The 14,643-nt window shown below is 38.6% G+C and overlaps 1 protein-coding gene across 11 annotated transcripts in view; it reads left to right on the top strand.

The window, feature by feature from the left end:
• TSNARE1 (t-SNARE domain containing 1) overlaps positions 1 to 13,721 on the top strand; it is a 483,485-nt gene extending 469,764 nt beyond the window's left edge. For all 11 annotated transcript variants that reach the window (XR_005856948.2, XR_005856943.2, XM_046931132.1 and 8 more), the window contains one exon: positions 9,154 to 13,721. The gene's annotated coding sequence lies outside the window, so the exon portion shown is untranslated. The remainder of the gene's footprint in view (positions 1 to 9,153) is intronic.
• Positions 13,722 to 14,643: the final 922 nt, after the last annotated feature.

The raw sequence follows: 14,643 nt of genomic DNA, 5'->3' as shown, positions 1-14,643 counted from the left end.
TGATTCAGCCCTGGCTCCATATGTATGAGTAATGCCAACATATGTGTGTAAAAACAGTGTCAACTGAGTTAGTAATAGCTTGTGTTCAAATGCTGGCAAAATAGTAATATATTAACATCTATAGAGTTAATTAATTCTGTTTTAAATTAGTCTTACATACAGCTATTTATTTCCATCTCTGATCTTAATGAAAACATAAATTGTTGCTTTAATTCCAATATTAAGAGTTTTGTCCATTCTGTCTGTCATCATTATTAGAATCATTGCTGAACAGTCTCTTTCGTTGCTGTTGTTGTTGAAACATAAAAAATAAAACAGGCAAATCCAAAGTAGGTGTTTATTGCACTGAAATATCCGTCAGTGTATAAGGCAGAAGTACTGCTACACAGTGTATGTAGTCCTATTATGTTTTTTCTGACTGAGAGGTCAGCTTTTCAACTCTCATTTTCTCTATCTCTGCCAAAACCAAGTTGTGCATCCAAAAATCCCCTTTAAGAAAAACACACAGTGTTTTTCCAGTACAGTTCCAGCTCCCTTGCTGAAATAGCTGGAGTTTAATGCTAACCACGCTGTGCATCTTCTGTGGGCATTTTAAGGATTATCAGCTCTACCTCCACTAACACACGAATGAGAAGTCAAGGGTTTCCATCACCTTTTACAGCTCTGATTTGCTTGTTTTATATTTAAAAGCTGCTGCAAGGTGAAAGTCTGGTATTTCCCCACGTCTCTTGGCAGATTTTCAGGGATAGTGAAATAATAATGATACACTGAATAGGTACTGAGCGATTTGCACGCTAAGCAGTCTTGGCTACATACTCAAGTGTTTAAGCATCTATCTCCTTGAAATTGTCTTTTCCCACAACCAGACGTATTTTAATCTGAGTCAGCATTTTTCTTTCTGGTAGTTAATCCAAGCTGAAAGTCAAATGTCTGTAATTCTCTGCGTTCCCAGAGGAACATAAGGTTTGCCAATTGGTGCAAGATCATCAGGTCTGCTGTGTAGTTTCTATTAGTCTCCAACACATGACATCTTATCTGGCCAGTGTTTTATGTCTCTCATTTCTGTGTTAGCCCGAGTGCTTCCAAGAATAATGCAGCTTATTCATAAAGTTCATTATTGCTCTCTTTCCTCCACACTGCAGGACTTGCCAAATGTGTCTGGGAGCTCTGTCTTTCTAGGGAAAGATTAGCAGTGACTGCAAAGGCCAAAAGTTATGTGGCTTGTTTGAAGGCAAGTGAGACTCTTGTCAGTTGTGTGTCATTTGGAGAAGGTAAATGTGCACTGTGTGGCTAAAATGTTAGCTCACACATGAGCACAGAGGGGTTAAAGCACATTTAAGAAGTAATAACAATTAAAAAAAAATGAAAAGATATTCAGATTGTCTTGGAGCACTCTGAAGGTGATGCAAGAAAGAGAAAATTTGGCCATGTAACCAACGGTGCCTCTGTGTTTTCAGGTAATGTCTCCATTTTGCCTCCATTACGGTAGAATTCTGACTTAAAAGGTGTGGTGGGAGTGCTGTCCCTGCTTATCTTTGATAGCTGGTTTTGTCTTTCACCCACTTGCCAAAGAATGTACAAAATATTCACCTTTTTGTTCCAGGTGGCAACGGGATGAGACATCCTGTCCTGAAATGCCAGAAAATCTAACTTGTCTGTGCTATATTCTCTCTTTCTTAACTCCCATAAGTAACAGAATATCTCTCCATTAACCTAAAGCACCTCTACACCCAAGGCTGCCAAAGCTGCTAAACAGCCCCAAATTGTCTTTCAAAAATAGATTAATGAAAGAAAAGGGCTGCATCTTGTAGTTCAGCATAGCTTGTGTAGCTTAAACTGAAAAGAGAGCTCATGGATGGAGAAAGACCTGTGCTATTTTCTTGGTCATTCAGTGCCATCTGTTTAACGTCACTTAGATTTCGATTATTCATTTCTGGCAATGTTCTAGGCAACAAAATGAAGTGATAACCCTTCTGCCACAGATTATCTCACTTTGATCTTCAGTCGTCTGCATTTCTGTCCCAGAGTCATAGAATATCCCCAGTCCAAAGGGGCCCACAAGTATCATAGAATCATGGAATGGTTTGGGTTGTAAGGGATCTTTGAGATCATCTAGTTCGAGCCCCCCTGCTATAGGCAGGGATACTTCCCTCTAGACCAGGTTGCTCAGAGCCCCATACAGCCAGGCCTTGAATGCCTCCAGAGTTGGAGTATCCACAATGTCTCTGGGCAGCCTGTTTCAGTGTCTCACCACCTTCCCATTAAAGAATTTCTTCTTAATACCTAGTCTAAATCCACCCTCTTCCAGTTTAAAACAATTTCCCCTGGTCCTCAAGGATTATTGAGTCCAGCTCCTGGGTCCTCACAGGACCACTGAAAAAATCAAACCATATTTCCAAGAGCACTGTCCAAACACTTCTTGAACTCCAGCAGGCATACCTCCATAACCACTGCCCTGAGTAGACTGTTGCGGAAGAATATGGTTCCAAATGAGGTTGTTCAGTTTCTTATTGGACGGTCATGAGGGACACCCAAACTGAGAAGAATTTTCTTTAAGAAGTAGGATGACAGTGATTCTACAAAAACGATAATATGGACTGAAAACAAGCAAGCATGTTTTGGAGGAAGGAAGCATCTTTGGGTTGTGACTTTGAGAAGCAAGCAAGACCTTACTTCACACTATTTTTTGATTCATTTTCTTTCCTGACTTGCTTTTATATAGTCTTGAAGGAGTTCTTTCCTTAACATCATTTTGATTGGAGAGAAGGATTGCTTGCTTTGTTATTTCTGGATGTCAGCTTCATATACATCTTCATATTTCATACCTTTTATTTGTAATTTATAGAATCATAAGGAATCATTTGATTTGAAAGGTCATCTTAAAGATCATCTTGTCCAGCTCCCCTGCACTGAACTAGCAGGGATGTCTACAGCTAGAATAATTAGAGACAATTAGTCTGAAAAAAACTGTTTTGGTAGAGACATGGGATAACGTATATATAAGATGGTGAAAAATTTGCAGTGAGGCCAGTGTTAATAGTCAGTGCTCCAAAGCAGAAGGTATAGAAAAATTGTTGAAAGCAGTGAATCTCTGTGGAGCAAAATAATGGCCAGAGAAAAGCAAGTAAAATGTCAGTGAGTCTTTGGTGAATAACATTAGCTTGTACATTTGTGCTTCGGTTAGATCCTGCGGGCTCGTGTTAGTATTTACTGGAAGTACTTGTCAGAATCCAATTTTTATACCTCACACAGCTTCAAAATAATTCATTCAGGGTTTATGTCAACTCTACAGCTCAAATAATAAGAATTTAGTGGAGGTTGAAAAGCAATTGCATCTTGGAGTAAACACTGTCATGTTACAGAACTCTGTAATGACTTTTCAGTCATACAAAGAAGGGAAGAAGTGTGGTCAATTTATTCCGAAACAGAGGATTTTCCCCTGGTTTTAATCTGATAACGTAATGCTCCTGAGATTTGCTATGTACTTGCTTTAGTCGAAGTAGAGTTTGTGATATCATTATCTGATTTTGCATTTATTTAACACCAGATAATTCAAAAATTCTTGAAGTTTAAGAATTAGTTGCACATTCTTGCCACATCCTCTTGCTATGTGCTACAAATAACAGCACTTGTTATTAAGGTGCTGGGAAAAATTATTCCTTCCCCTTCCCCTCCTTCCTGTATCATCCATTGTGTGTCATGCCACAAACCTTGGACACCTCACCTTTCTGTGAATTGGATCATCTCACAATCCCAAAATTCGGCTAGCACCATTGTATAGCTTCAACTTCTGTGTGCAGATTCTGACACTGCTACAGAATTCTTAATAGGTCTGCATGGCCTTATTTGATTCCACACTTCAGTTCAGTGAAGTTGGATCAAAGAGGGTTGCTGGGCCACAATGATGCAGTTAAGAGAATGCATGGAAGAAATATATGACTAAGTGAATATGAAGCAATATACCATGAAGTATGTCATCACTTTCTACCTAGCTACCTTCTGTGTTATTAGATGTGTCCTATTTTAAGAAACTCTTGTTAAATTACAGTATAAGGAGAAATGACCAGTGTGACTGAATAGAACAGCAGCTTTTCTGCTGTGAGCATTGTGCACTAGAGAAATGTCTTAATATTTCTATAACAAAAAGTGGGCATCATTTACTTCCCTAGAAAATTAGTAGGAAGGACTGTTTAAAAAGTGATAACTTTAACTGATGGAAAAACATTACTTAAGGTAAAATCTCATCATTTCACAGTACCTTTGCACAGAGGCCCAGGTAAAAGCATAAGCCTGAGAGATTCACTATGTCAGTAGTGCTGTTCCAAGACTCATCTGGTGTCTGATTAGTTTTAGACTGGAAGATGCAAGACACACTGTGGTTTCTCTTAGAACTTGTTTTGTAACTTTTGTCTTTTGTTCATACTTTTTTCTATCCTGAAAAGGCATAATTAATCATTAATGTGTATAATAACATAATGATGTCAGACACAGATTGAAACCTTCAGAGGAAGGTGATCAGAAGGGGAAGACATAAGTCCTGAAGCACAGTCAGAGAGGAAGAGACCTGTTTTTATGGCATGAGCTGCACGCAACTGCAGAGGAAGATCATCTGAAAGGGCTACATTTGATGCATGTCCAAAGCTGGTGATCTGTTGAATTCTGAAAACATAAGCAGGGCATATCAGCTATGTCTGGTAGTTTTCTGTAGCTCTTAGAATTAATATGCTCTGTACACATATATCTATTTTCTGATATTACTGGAGTCTAGAGGCAGAAAAAAATGTGAACAGACTAAGTTTTCTGCTTTTCTTTCAGCATTCTCTTGAGGGTTTTCAGAAACAGAAAGCTTATATCCTCATGTCCACACTGATATCACCACTATCAGATGAGTTTAGGTTCTTTATCGCAAATGAGATGTTGTCAGTGGTCTACTGCTATTATCAATTTATCTGAATGAATGCTCTCAAACAGGGAAGTCCATTGAGCTTAATGTCTATGAAAAGGTCTTAATGCCTGTATAAGTTTGCAAAAGTTAGAAGTTATATCATCAGAACTTATTTATGCAATGTGATGTGTATCAACACATTTTATTAAAGACAGAGATCTCACTTGATTCAAAACAACAGAAGATAGGATCAAGTTGTTTTTTCATTGTGGAAGATTTATCTTCCCATGAGACTAGCTGTTTAATTCACAGACAGAACAAGCTAGACTAAGTAAATAAGCAAAGTCGAGGCAACAATCTGCAAAGGAGTAAAAGATGTTTCTCTGAAGTCAGAGAGGGCTGTAGGATGGATCCATAGCTCGGGGCCCTACTGCAGCTTAAGGCCTCTTGGTGACAGAAGCAGCTCACCTGCCTGATACTGTGGTTCTCAGTGAAGTGGCTGGTAAGCCTGAATGGCAGAGTAATCTTATCAGTTTGATGGCAGCGGAATCTTTTCTCATTTATCTTTAATTTTCTGCCTTCTACCTTTATGCATGAGAAGAACCAGGTTAGATGTCCTTTCATTGGCTATGAGCATCATAGCAGTGATTCACTGATGTGGACAGGCAAAGCCTGAAGTCACTGAGGATTCTACTTGCAAAGTTTCCAAAGATGTGCCCAGCTGTTATTTTTAATATATATTCTTTTTTTTTTTTTTGCTAGAGTTTGTAATTTAGTTCAGCTGCACAGACTAACACAAGACTGCATAGTCCATGACTAGAACTCCTAGACTCAGCTTTACTTATTATTACTGTAGCAGCTCATAAAGAAAACACTTCATTCAAAATATAAGCATATGACAGAGCTTGAAATCTTTTTCAATAAGTGAAAATAACTCATTTTTATCTTTGCTGAACCAGAAACATACATTAAGTTTGTTGGTTCATGGCCCAGTATATCTTGTAACTAGTTTGTGTCTGGAGATCCTCTTGTTACACTCAAGAGCCAAGTCTGTAGTTTATCCATTTCTAATTTAAATTTTTTTAGTGATGTTGAATATTTTCCCTGACTGCAAATCAAGATTCATAATTCCCAGTAGCTTCAGAGCCTGCCAAGAGTAATGGCTTGTGCTGGTAGTCAAGTTTGCTTTCATATCAAACATATGGTGCTCTTTATCTGAGTCTTCAGAGACAGAGCTTGTCCAAAGTCTGCAGGATTTGATTAGGCTGCGTTCTTTCTCTCCCGTATACAAGAATGTGTATGCACACACATAAACTCTCACTCCTTTATCCCTCCCATACATATACGTTTATATTCAGATACATACATTCCTCATAAGGAGGAATGCCTTTAAGGAAGGCATTTGTGAGTGACTGACTTGAATCAGCCATTTACTTATTGATTGCATGTACATCACACAGTTGTTGACTATTTGGCTTGAATGGCTGAGGACAGCACTAAGAAATCTGACTAGCTGATGTTTCTGTAATGGTAATGTGGCTTAGGGAGCTCAAGGGCCTTCTCTCTATTCAAGAGCCTTTACTTCTACTTAGCAGTGGCAGAAAACATCTGAAATGCAGTATCCAGTGCTGTGCTCCCAAGACAAAAGAGCCACATGGACATACTGCTGTAAGGCCAGCAAAGGCCACAAACGTGATTATGGGGCTGGAACATCTGACACAGAAGGAGAGGCTGAGAGCTGGAACTGTTCAGCTTGGAATTGTGCTATTCATGTAAATGTGGGGATGTGACATATATGGAATTAACCTCTTTGGAATAGTATTCACAAACAGATCAAGAGGCAATGAACATAAACTGAAATAAAGAAAAATTAGTTTAAAGATAAAACCTTTTTACTGTAAGACTTTTCAAATGGAAGTACGTTTCTCCAACACAGTGTGGAATGTCCACCCTTGGAGCTATTCAGAATGCAGCTGACACAGCTCTGATGATCCTGCTCTACCTGACGCTGCTCTGAGCTATTGGACAGACTGCGTGATGTCCAGAGGTCTCCTCTTTTCTCATCCATTCTGTGCTTCTGTGATTTGCATAGACAATGAACAAATTATTGATTGGCAGCTGTCAAAATCTTTCCCCTTTCTCCTCTCCTCTCCTCTCCTCTCCTCTCCTCTCCTCTCCTCTCCTCTCCTCTCCTCTCCTCTCCTCTCCTCTCCTCTCCTCTCCTCTCCTCTCCTCTCCTCTCCTCTCCTCTCCTCTCCTCTCCTCTCCTCTCCTCTCCTCTCCTCTCCTCTCCTCTCCTCTCCTCTCCTCTCCTCTCCTCTCCTCTCCTCTCCTCTCCTCTCCTCTCCCCTCCTCTCCCCTCCCCTCCCCTCCCCTCCCCTCCCCTCCCCTTCCCTTCCCTTCCCTTCCCTTCCCTTCCCTTCCCTTCCCTTCCCTTCCCTTCCCTTCCCTTCCCTTCCCTTCCCTTCCCTTCCCTTCCCTTCCCTTCCCTTCCCTTCCCTTCCCTTCCCTTCCCTTCCCTTCCCTTCCCTTCCCTTCCCTTCCCTTCCCTTCCCTCTTCTCTATATCTTTACTCTTTTTACTTTTCTCTTTTTCTACTTCTTTTTATTTTCTTTCCACTTTACCTTCAGCCTTTCCTCTTCAGAGAAAGATTTTTAAATGTTCAGAGTGAATAGGAAAGACAGAATGGTTCCAGAGTGGATGGAAAGTCTGTATGATTACCATTCACTGTCCCTTTTTCAGAGCCTTTCAATATGTCAAACTCTAGCAAATATGTTTTGGATATTAGAAGAATTTCTATTAGTGAACGTATATAACAACATTCACGTGTCCCCAGAGTATGTTTCTGTGTTATCCTGAATATCCCTCTGTAGATAATGCACGTCGATAGCAGCCAGTGAAATCTAAGTCATTCTGAAGTTGATGTTTTTATTCAAGTGACCCTCACCCTAAGAATCTACTGACTGTATTGATTAGATCTGTAATTAGTATAATAGGAGCCCAGAGCCTGGGGGCATTATTCTCAGAGGGAGACTTTCACACCTTAAATTAGCTGAGATGAACTGAGATGAATGTCATGTTCAGAATACCCTTTATTATTAAAGAGTGTTTCTATTAGCTCTTTGTAGTATTTATGTGAATACAAGGCATTGTCTTCTATGCTTTGTATTGCATGTAGGACAGCACATAAAAGATGTTTCATTTCAAAAGATTATCTAAATAATATTTCACTATGAACAATTTTAGTAATTGGCATAAATAATATGTGCATGTTGGGTGGAGGGTCTGATCTCTGTTCTTCTTTGACATTGTCTTGATTTACAGTAAAGCATAATTTAAAGAGGATGCTTCTAAGGCTTTCAACGTCAACAAGAAAGTTGTTCTCAGTTATGGGTTTAATAATACTAACATACAATTTTTCCATCTCTTTCCTTTTTTTTTGATACCAAGTAGCCAGATTTTCTAGCATAGCATATATATGAGCAAAGAAGTGCAAGCAGAATAAAAGCAGCCACTACAAAGGTTTGTTTCTACTTTTAACAGTGATGTTTATTACAAACAGCCAGAGCTGGCTTATAGGGCAGTGGATGCAAAAATACAGTTTGTCTAACCTCAGAAGTCTATAGTACTCAAAGATCTGTAGTTCTCTTTGAGGTCATCCCAGGAGGCTTCTGTTAAAGCAATCACAGAAAGACATACACTTAAAAAAGAGTAATATAAAAAAACCTCTTTGTTTACATTAGCTGTTTATATTAGTCGATGTAAACTTCTTATTCTGTAGACACCTACACATGATAAGGTAGTTCATCCTATCAAATGAAAGGGTCTTCTGGCTTCTTTGTGAAGAGAAATGGAGAACAGACAAATATTTCTGAGATATATTTTCTCCAGCAAAGTACATCAATGTCACACTCCAGCTTCTTAGTGTAGTTTGGAGGGAAATGTATTTTCAAAACTAAACTCACTGTCCACTAGCTATGGGAATGACTGGCATTGAAGAGAACACAAAATCCACTCATTTATGTGCTACATTACAGTATACTGTTTTCTTTATAAATTTGATTTGTTGCTACATTATCCTCTCCACCTGTAGCAAAATTATTTTAGACTAGAATCAGTAAAAATACGCTTTCATGAGGCTGTGTCTACTTCACTCTCAATTGCATTTTGGGATCACCTTGAGAGTCACCCTTCCATTAGAAGTAACTTTACATGAGCAAATCTCTGGGAATCCCATGAATACTTATCAGTTATTCTTGCTTTTGCAGAGTCTGTGATCACCCCTGACGTGGAATGGATTCTCAAGGCATTTCACATTCATGCCCTATGTCAGTGTCTGCTTTGCTGGTCACGGTGTGTTGAAACTGCCATAACCAACGAAAACTAATTGTATGGAAGCAAAGCTAAGTTTTATGCCATATGTTAGTATAATTGTGAATAAGTTTTCCTGCTTTTTTTTTATTATTATTATTTTGTACCCTTTATTGAAGACACGTTTTACCCAGCATTTTGGATTTTAATTGTGCCACCTTTGTATCTGGGGAATGTTACTTCTTTGCCTCCAGATCTGGTATTCTGTGCATTGTAACATACATAGCTGAAAATTTATCTTTATTGTTTGTGTTTTTAACATGCTCCTGATTTCTAGCTCTGCTAATTGGAAACTATGAAAGTCAATGTGCTTTGTTTGACTCTTCTGTGATTATTTTTGTATATTTTAAATAGAATCCAGCTCAGATTCTCATTTCTGTGCACTGCTGCTTTATAATTTGCTCTGGCAAATATGAGCTAAATTATTTCAAAATTACATGAGTAACTTACAAACAATCAGCAAGATACTTATTGGATTATATGACTATATACTTATTTGATACCACTGTAAGCATAGAACACATTTATTTATTTATAAGAAACACTAGTAAAAGAGCAAGACAAACATTAAGACATACTGTTATCTCTTTTTTGAAAATGATCTGCAATGTGTTAAAAAAGTCAAGCAATGCATCTCATGAAAAACAGAAAATTCTGTATTTGATTTGATCTCATAGGTTTCAACACATCCACCATTTGGGATTTTGTTCTGTTTTCATGCACAATATATTCTGCTGAAAACATGATTGAAAATGCCATTTATATTCATCTTTAAATGTGTCATGTACTATAAATGCAGTTCTCCTCCAGTAAATAAAGCATTTCAAAAGTGGTTTTAATTAAAATGTCATAGGAAGTATTGAAGAGAATTTCACAAAATGATATGTTTTTTATTCTTCATGAAAAGTCACATCTTTTACGTAAACAGTGTCTCACCATAAAATAAAATAAAATAAAATAAAATAAAATAAAATAAAATAAAATAAAATAAAATAAAATAAAATAAGCTAGCTCCTAATGAAATGTGGATTTGGTTACTATGAAGGTTTAGAAAAGAATAACAAATATTAATCTAGATTCTTACCCGCACTGATTTAAACTATATGCTTCCTTACCAAAAAGCTAACACAGTAAAGGCTGAGCACTGAAAACGCTCAGCAAAATCTTGCAGGTACTTAAGCTCATTCAGGGTCAGAAGTGCAAAGCTTAATTAGGTTTGGGAGGGAAACAAAAGTCAGTTTGAGGGTTGTTGTCGTTCTTAGGTTTTGTTTGCTTGCTTGTACTCTTTTCATCTATCCAGCAAAGTCAACATAACTGGATCATTATCATATAATTGTTCCAGTTGGAAGGGACCTTTAAAGGTCATCTAGTCCAAACACTTGTTATTAAGAAAAGCATAGTAATAGAGTGATAACGTTTTTTATTTCCAGGCAAGTTGAGTTTTGTTCCGAAATTACAAATGTTACCTGCTGTTCTACTTTACCACAGTGTTTACTGTTGAAGTGGAGCTCCCTGTTTATTTCCAGTATAACCTGTGGGCAGCCTGTATCTGCAAAACTGGCAAATTCTTTAGTGCTGAAAATGATTTTCATCTAGTCACTAAGAGACGAAATGAACCTAGCTCAAAGCTGATTGCGAGCAAATATTTTGAGAGCCTCAAGTTGCATTTGAACAAGAGATTCCAAATGAAAATCCCTGCCCATTCACTAATCCCATTCATTAGAGGCTCAGTGATTACCTCATTAGTATGATGCAGTGCAGAAACTGGTGGAGCTTACAACGAGCCAGCTAACACAGCTGATGGATTTGGCACAAACGACCCAGGTGAAGTATTTCTCTGCTGAAACTATGGATGCTTTCTGGCTTAGAAAAAGCGTGAAATCTCCACATCGTAACATAACGTATTGTGGACTTTCTTTTAATAGCAAATGCTATTTTAATATATATATTCCACTATGTTGCTATAAAACAGTATGTTCCTGAAGAATATATGTTTTCTGTTCCTCACCCCCATCATGAGCACATTTGCCTTCTCCTTCCTCATTGCAAATATGTCCAACAAAGCCGTTAAACAGCTGTTTATGCTGCTCATGTTAGTGTCCCTTTATATGAAAATACTGTGGGCACACTGGCACAGTTTTATTCTTTTTTACAAGAACACAGAGACACCAAACTCAACACCTCCCAGAGGCAGGAGCTTCAATTTGGGCAGATCCCCCTGAGCAGCCATGGGGAGGGGGTTAATGTGAAAATGGGGGAAATTCTAACAGAGCTGTTTTTCATGGGCACTGTAAGCTGGCAACAGAGGAATAAAACTTAAGAAAATCTTAACGAAAGAAATTAAAAACAGGCATAGCAGAAACAGAGCAAGCTAAGCACCAAATTCAATTATTAAGTTGTCAAGTCCTCTTAGTTAGAAGAGGAAAAGGAAACAGTTTTTGTCTGTAGTGCCTTAAGGGCAAGTGTGAACAAGATGAAAGAGTCCCGTCTGTCATGCTGGTTACTGTCACATAGACAAGCCATTCAGAAGCCAGTAAAATTTCTCAGATCTGAGGTCTTTGCAAAGGAGAGATCTTCCCCAAAGACAGATCTGTAGAGGTGTCCCAGTTGGAACAGCTGTACCTACCATTAAACGTTCAACAAATTTTTGACCTTTTGGCAGTACATTTTTATAGGATACATAAATCTACTGTCCTGGGAATATGACTGCTTAAGCTAACCAGAGGGAAGTCCTGAGGACCATTAGATGTCTTAACCTCCACAGAGCAGGACATAAAAACCATTCTACAAATTCACCTCAAGGTTCTGTATCACCTGGCATTCAGTTTCCAACAGTGAACATAAATAAGCACCTAAGGGACAGAAAGTTTACCTATGATCATTTCATCCTAATAGTCACTCAGTCTCTATTCTTAATTTCTCTGTGATGGGGATTTGATGAATTGATGGTTAGACTAAATGATCTTAATGGTCTTTTCCAACCTTAATGATTCCATGATTCTTTGATTTCCTGATGGGTAATGTATCTTGTGTAGGAGAAAGGAGTTTCACAGATCTGCTACTAACTGGTGGAACAGGCTGCCCAGAGAGGTTGTGGATGCCCCATCCCTGGAGGTGTTCAAGGCCAGGTTGGATGGGGCCCTGGGCAGCCTGGTCTAGTATTAAATGTGGAGGTTGGTGGCCCTGCCTGTGGCAGGGAGGTAGGAGCATGATGATCCTTGAGGTCCCTTCCAACCCAAGCCATTGTATGATTCTATTTCTTCCTTCCATCAAAAAATGTGGTTACCAATCTGTCTTAATACACCTTTGCCATCCCATCCTGATTTTTCAGACCTCTCTTACATACTCCCTAGCACGTAAATATGTGTGAAGAGAATCAGCCAACTTGTCCCTTTCCTTCTGAGTTGGATAACTTGCATTGTCTCCCTGACTTACTCTTATAGTCAGTTATAGAGAGATCTTTAACAGTAGCTTTAAACAATAGACCTGATTTTCAGACAGCTATTGGTAACCAGAAGAAGTTCAATCTGTTCTCTGTGTTGTTTTATGGTAACAAAGCATCTCTTATCTCTTGAGCATGATATATTTTGATCCAAAGTCAATTGAAGTTACAGGAAATAAAAGATGGTCTACCTTGATCATCAGCTCTGATAATTACTTAGGCAAGTGCCAAGAGAAAGAGAAATGGAAATGGCAGTGATTGATACAGTCCTCCATACTTGCACTTCATGTTTCTAAGAACATGTGGAGAAAAACTGAAGAACAGTAGGGCAGGTCACCACATCACTCCCTAACAACTTATTAATCTACAGTTTTCTAGGGTCCACAAGACATTGAAAATGTCTGCAGTTCATCCATTTGGTATTAGTGTGTTAACCCAAGTAATTAGGTGCAGCCTCTTCCAAAGCAGCAGCCCAGAGCACATTAATGATCCCTCACATGGCACCTGAACCATGTTTCTCAGGCTTTCATTCACCACAGGCTACCACTCTGTGGAGCTGAGTGGAACCTAATTAGATTAAAAAGAAATATGGCTATAATTGGTCTGGAGCAGCTTAGTAAAATGTAATAAGGGAGTTTAATTGGCTTCATCTTTGTATTACTGATTCTAAATTTTGTCATTTGCTGTGGACAGTGGACCAGCTTTTCTTTACTCTGCCATGGAAAGAATATGAATAAAACATACACTGATGAGAGGTAATCTGTTTGACAATTACATGCAGAAATGGCAAACATTGATAGTTTCACAATAAAAGTCAGGTTTTCCTCAACCTTGTATGCTGCTGACAATGGAAATGTCTATTTTAAGAGTATCAAATGACATTTAGGAAAGAAATTAAGTCACTGCTGTTTTGTAACCTTAGTTCCAGTGAATTATAGTTGTAGCTAATGCCAAATCCCTGCTTATCATAGCTAGCAATTGTAGGGACTTGCACAAAAGTAAATAAAGACATACCAAAGTGAACATTGGGCTTTTTTGGTTTATATAAGATGAGCAAGGAAGCCCCTATGGTGACTTTACAGGAAATGTGTAGGAAACTGAATATTTAGGAGGTTTATTGTTCTAATTTCTCTACAAACTCTGCTGGGATTTAGAAAGACCTCTTCACCTCACCATATCACTTCTATGCCACCCTTCCCACAGTACAGCCTTTAAGTGGCAAAGAGGTACTCTGGACAGACTATGAGACACAAACGATATTATTAAAACTTTATTACTTCTATGTAATGTACAATACAGAGCTGATACATCTATCAGAGTCACTCTTCCCCTTTCAGCTTGAGATCACCTGAAATTGGTCAACTGGCTATTCAGAACGGCAAACCAAAGCCTTGCAAATCACATTTATAGCTTTCTGGCTAAATCAGTAGGATTGTTAAAATCTACATTGGAAGGCCTTGCAGACCCTGGAGTGGAAACAACTTTTTCCAACAAAGGTTTTCGTAAGACTAAAATAGCTTGATGGAGCTCAGTGGCGTGAGAGATTACTAACATCACCTTAATGCCATTCAGATAGTAGAATTCCTCTCACCTTGCTTTTCTAAGTGTTAAAAACAATTTTTTCTCCAAGTACCTCCAGTAAGAGTGCCTCTGCCGTCTCCCTGAGGAAATTACTCCATGCCCCAGTTGAAATCACTTTTGAAAATATTTTGCTTGAATTTTCAATTTCCTGATTACAGCTTCTGCCTGGTTGCTTTGCAACCTAAAGTAATCTCTCCCCCCCAGGAATAACACCAGTACAGTAGGCTATAGTGAGTAATCTCTGGGCTGGGTCTTTTTTGTCATGGGAAAAAGTCACTAAGTTCATGGCAGGCAAAGGTGGAGTCTCCTTTTTCTTCCTTCTTTTTTCAAGGCCAGGCTGAATGGGTATCTGGGACGCCTGATC

The sequence above is a fragment of the Gallus gallus genome, chromosome 2 (genome assembly GCF_016699485.2).
Source record: "Gallus gallus isolate bGalGal1 chromosome 2, bGalGal1.mat.broiler.GRCg7b, whole genome shotgun sequence".
NCBI lineage: Eukaryota > Metazoa > Chordata > Aves > Galliformes > Phasianidae > Gallus > Gallus gallus.
The sequence above is the reverse complement of the archived record's forward strand: the minus strand, read 5'-3'. Positions and strand labels throughout refer to the sequence as shown.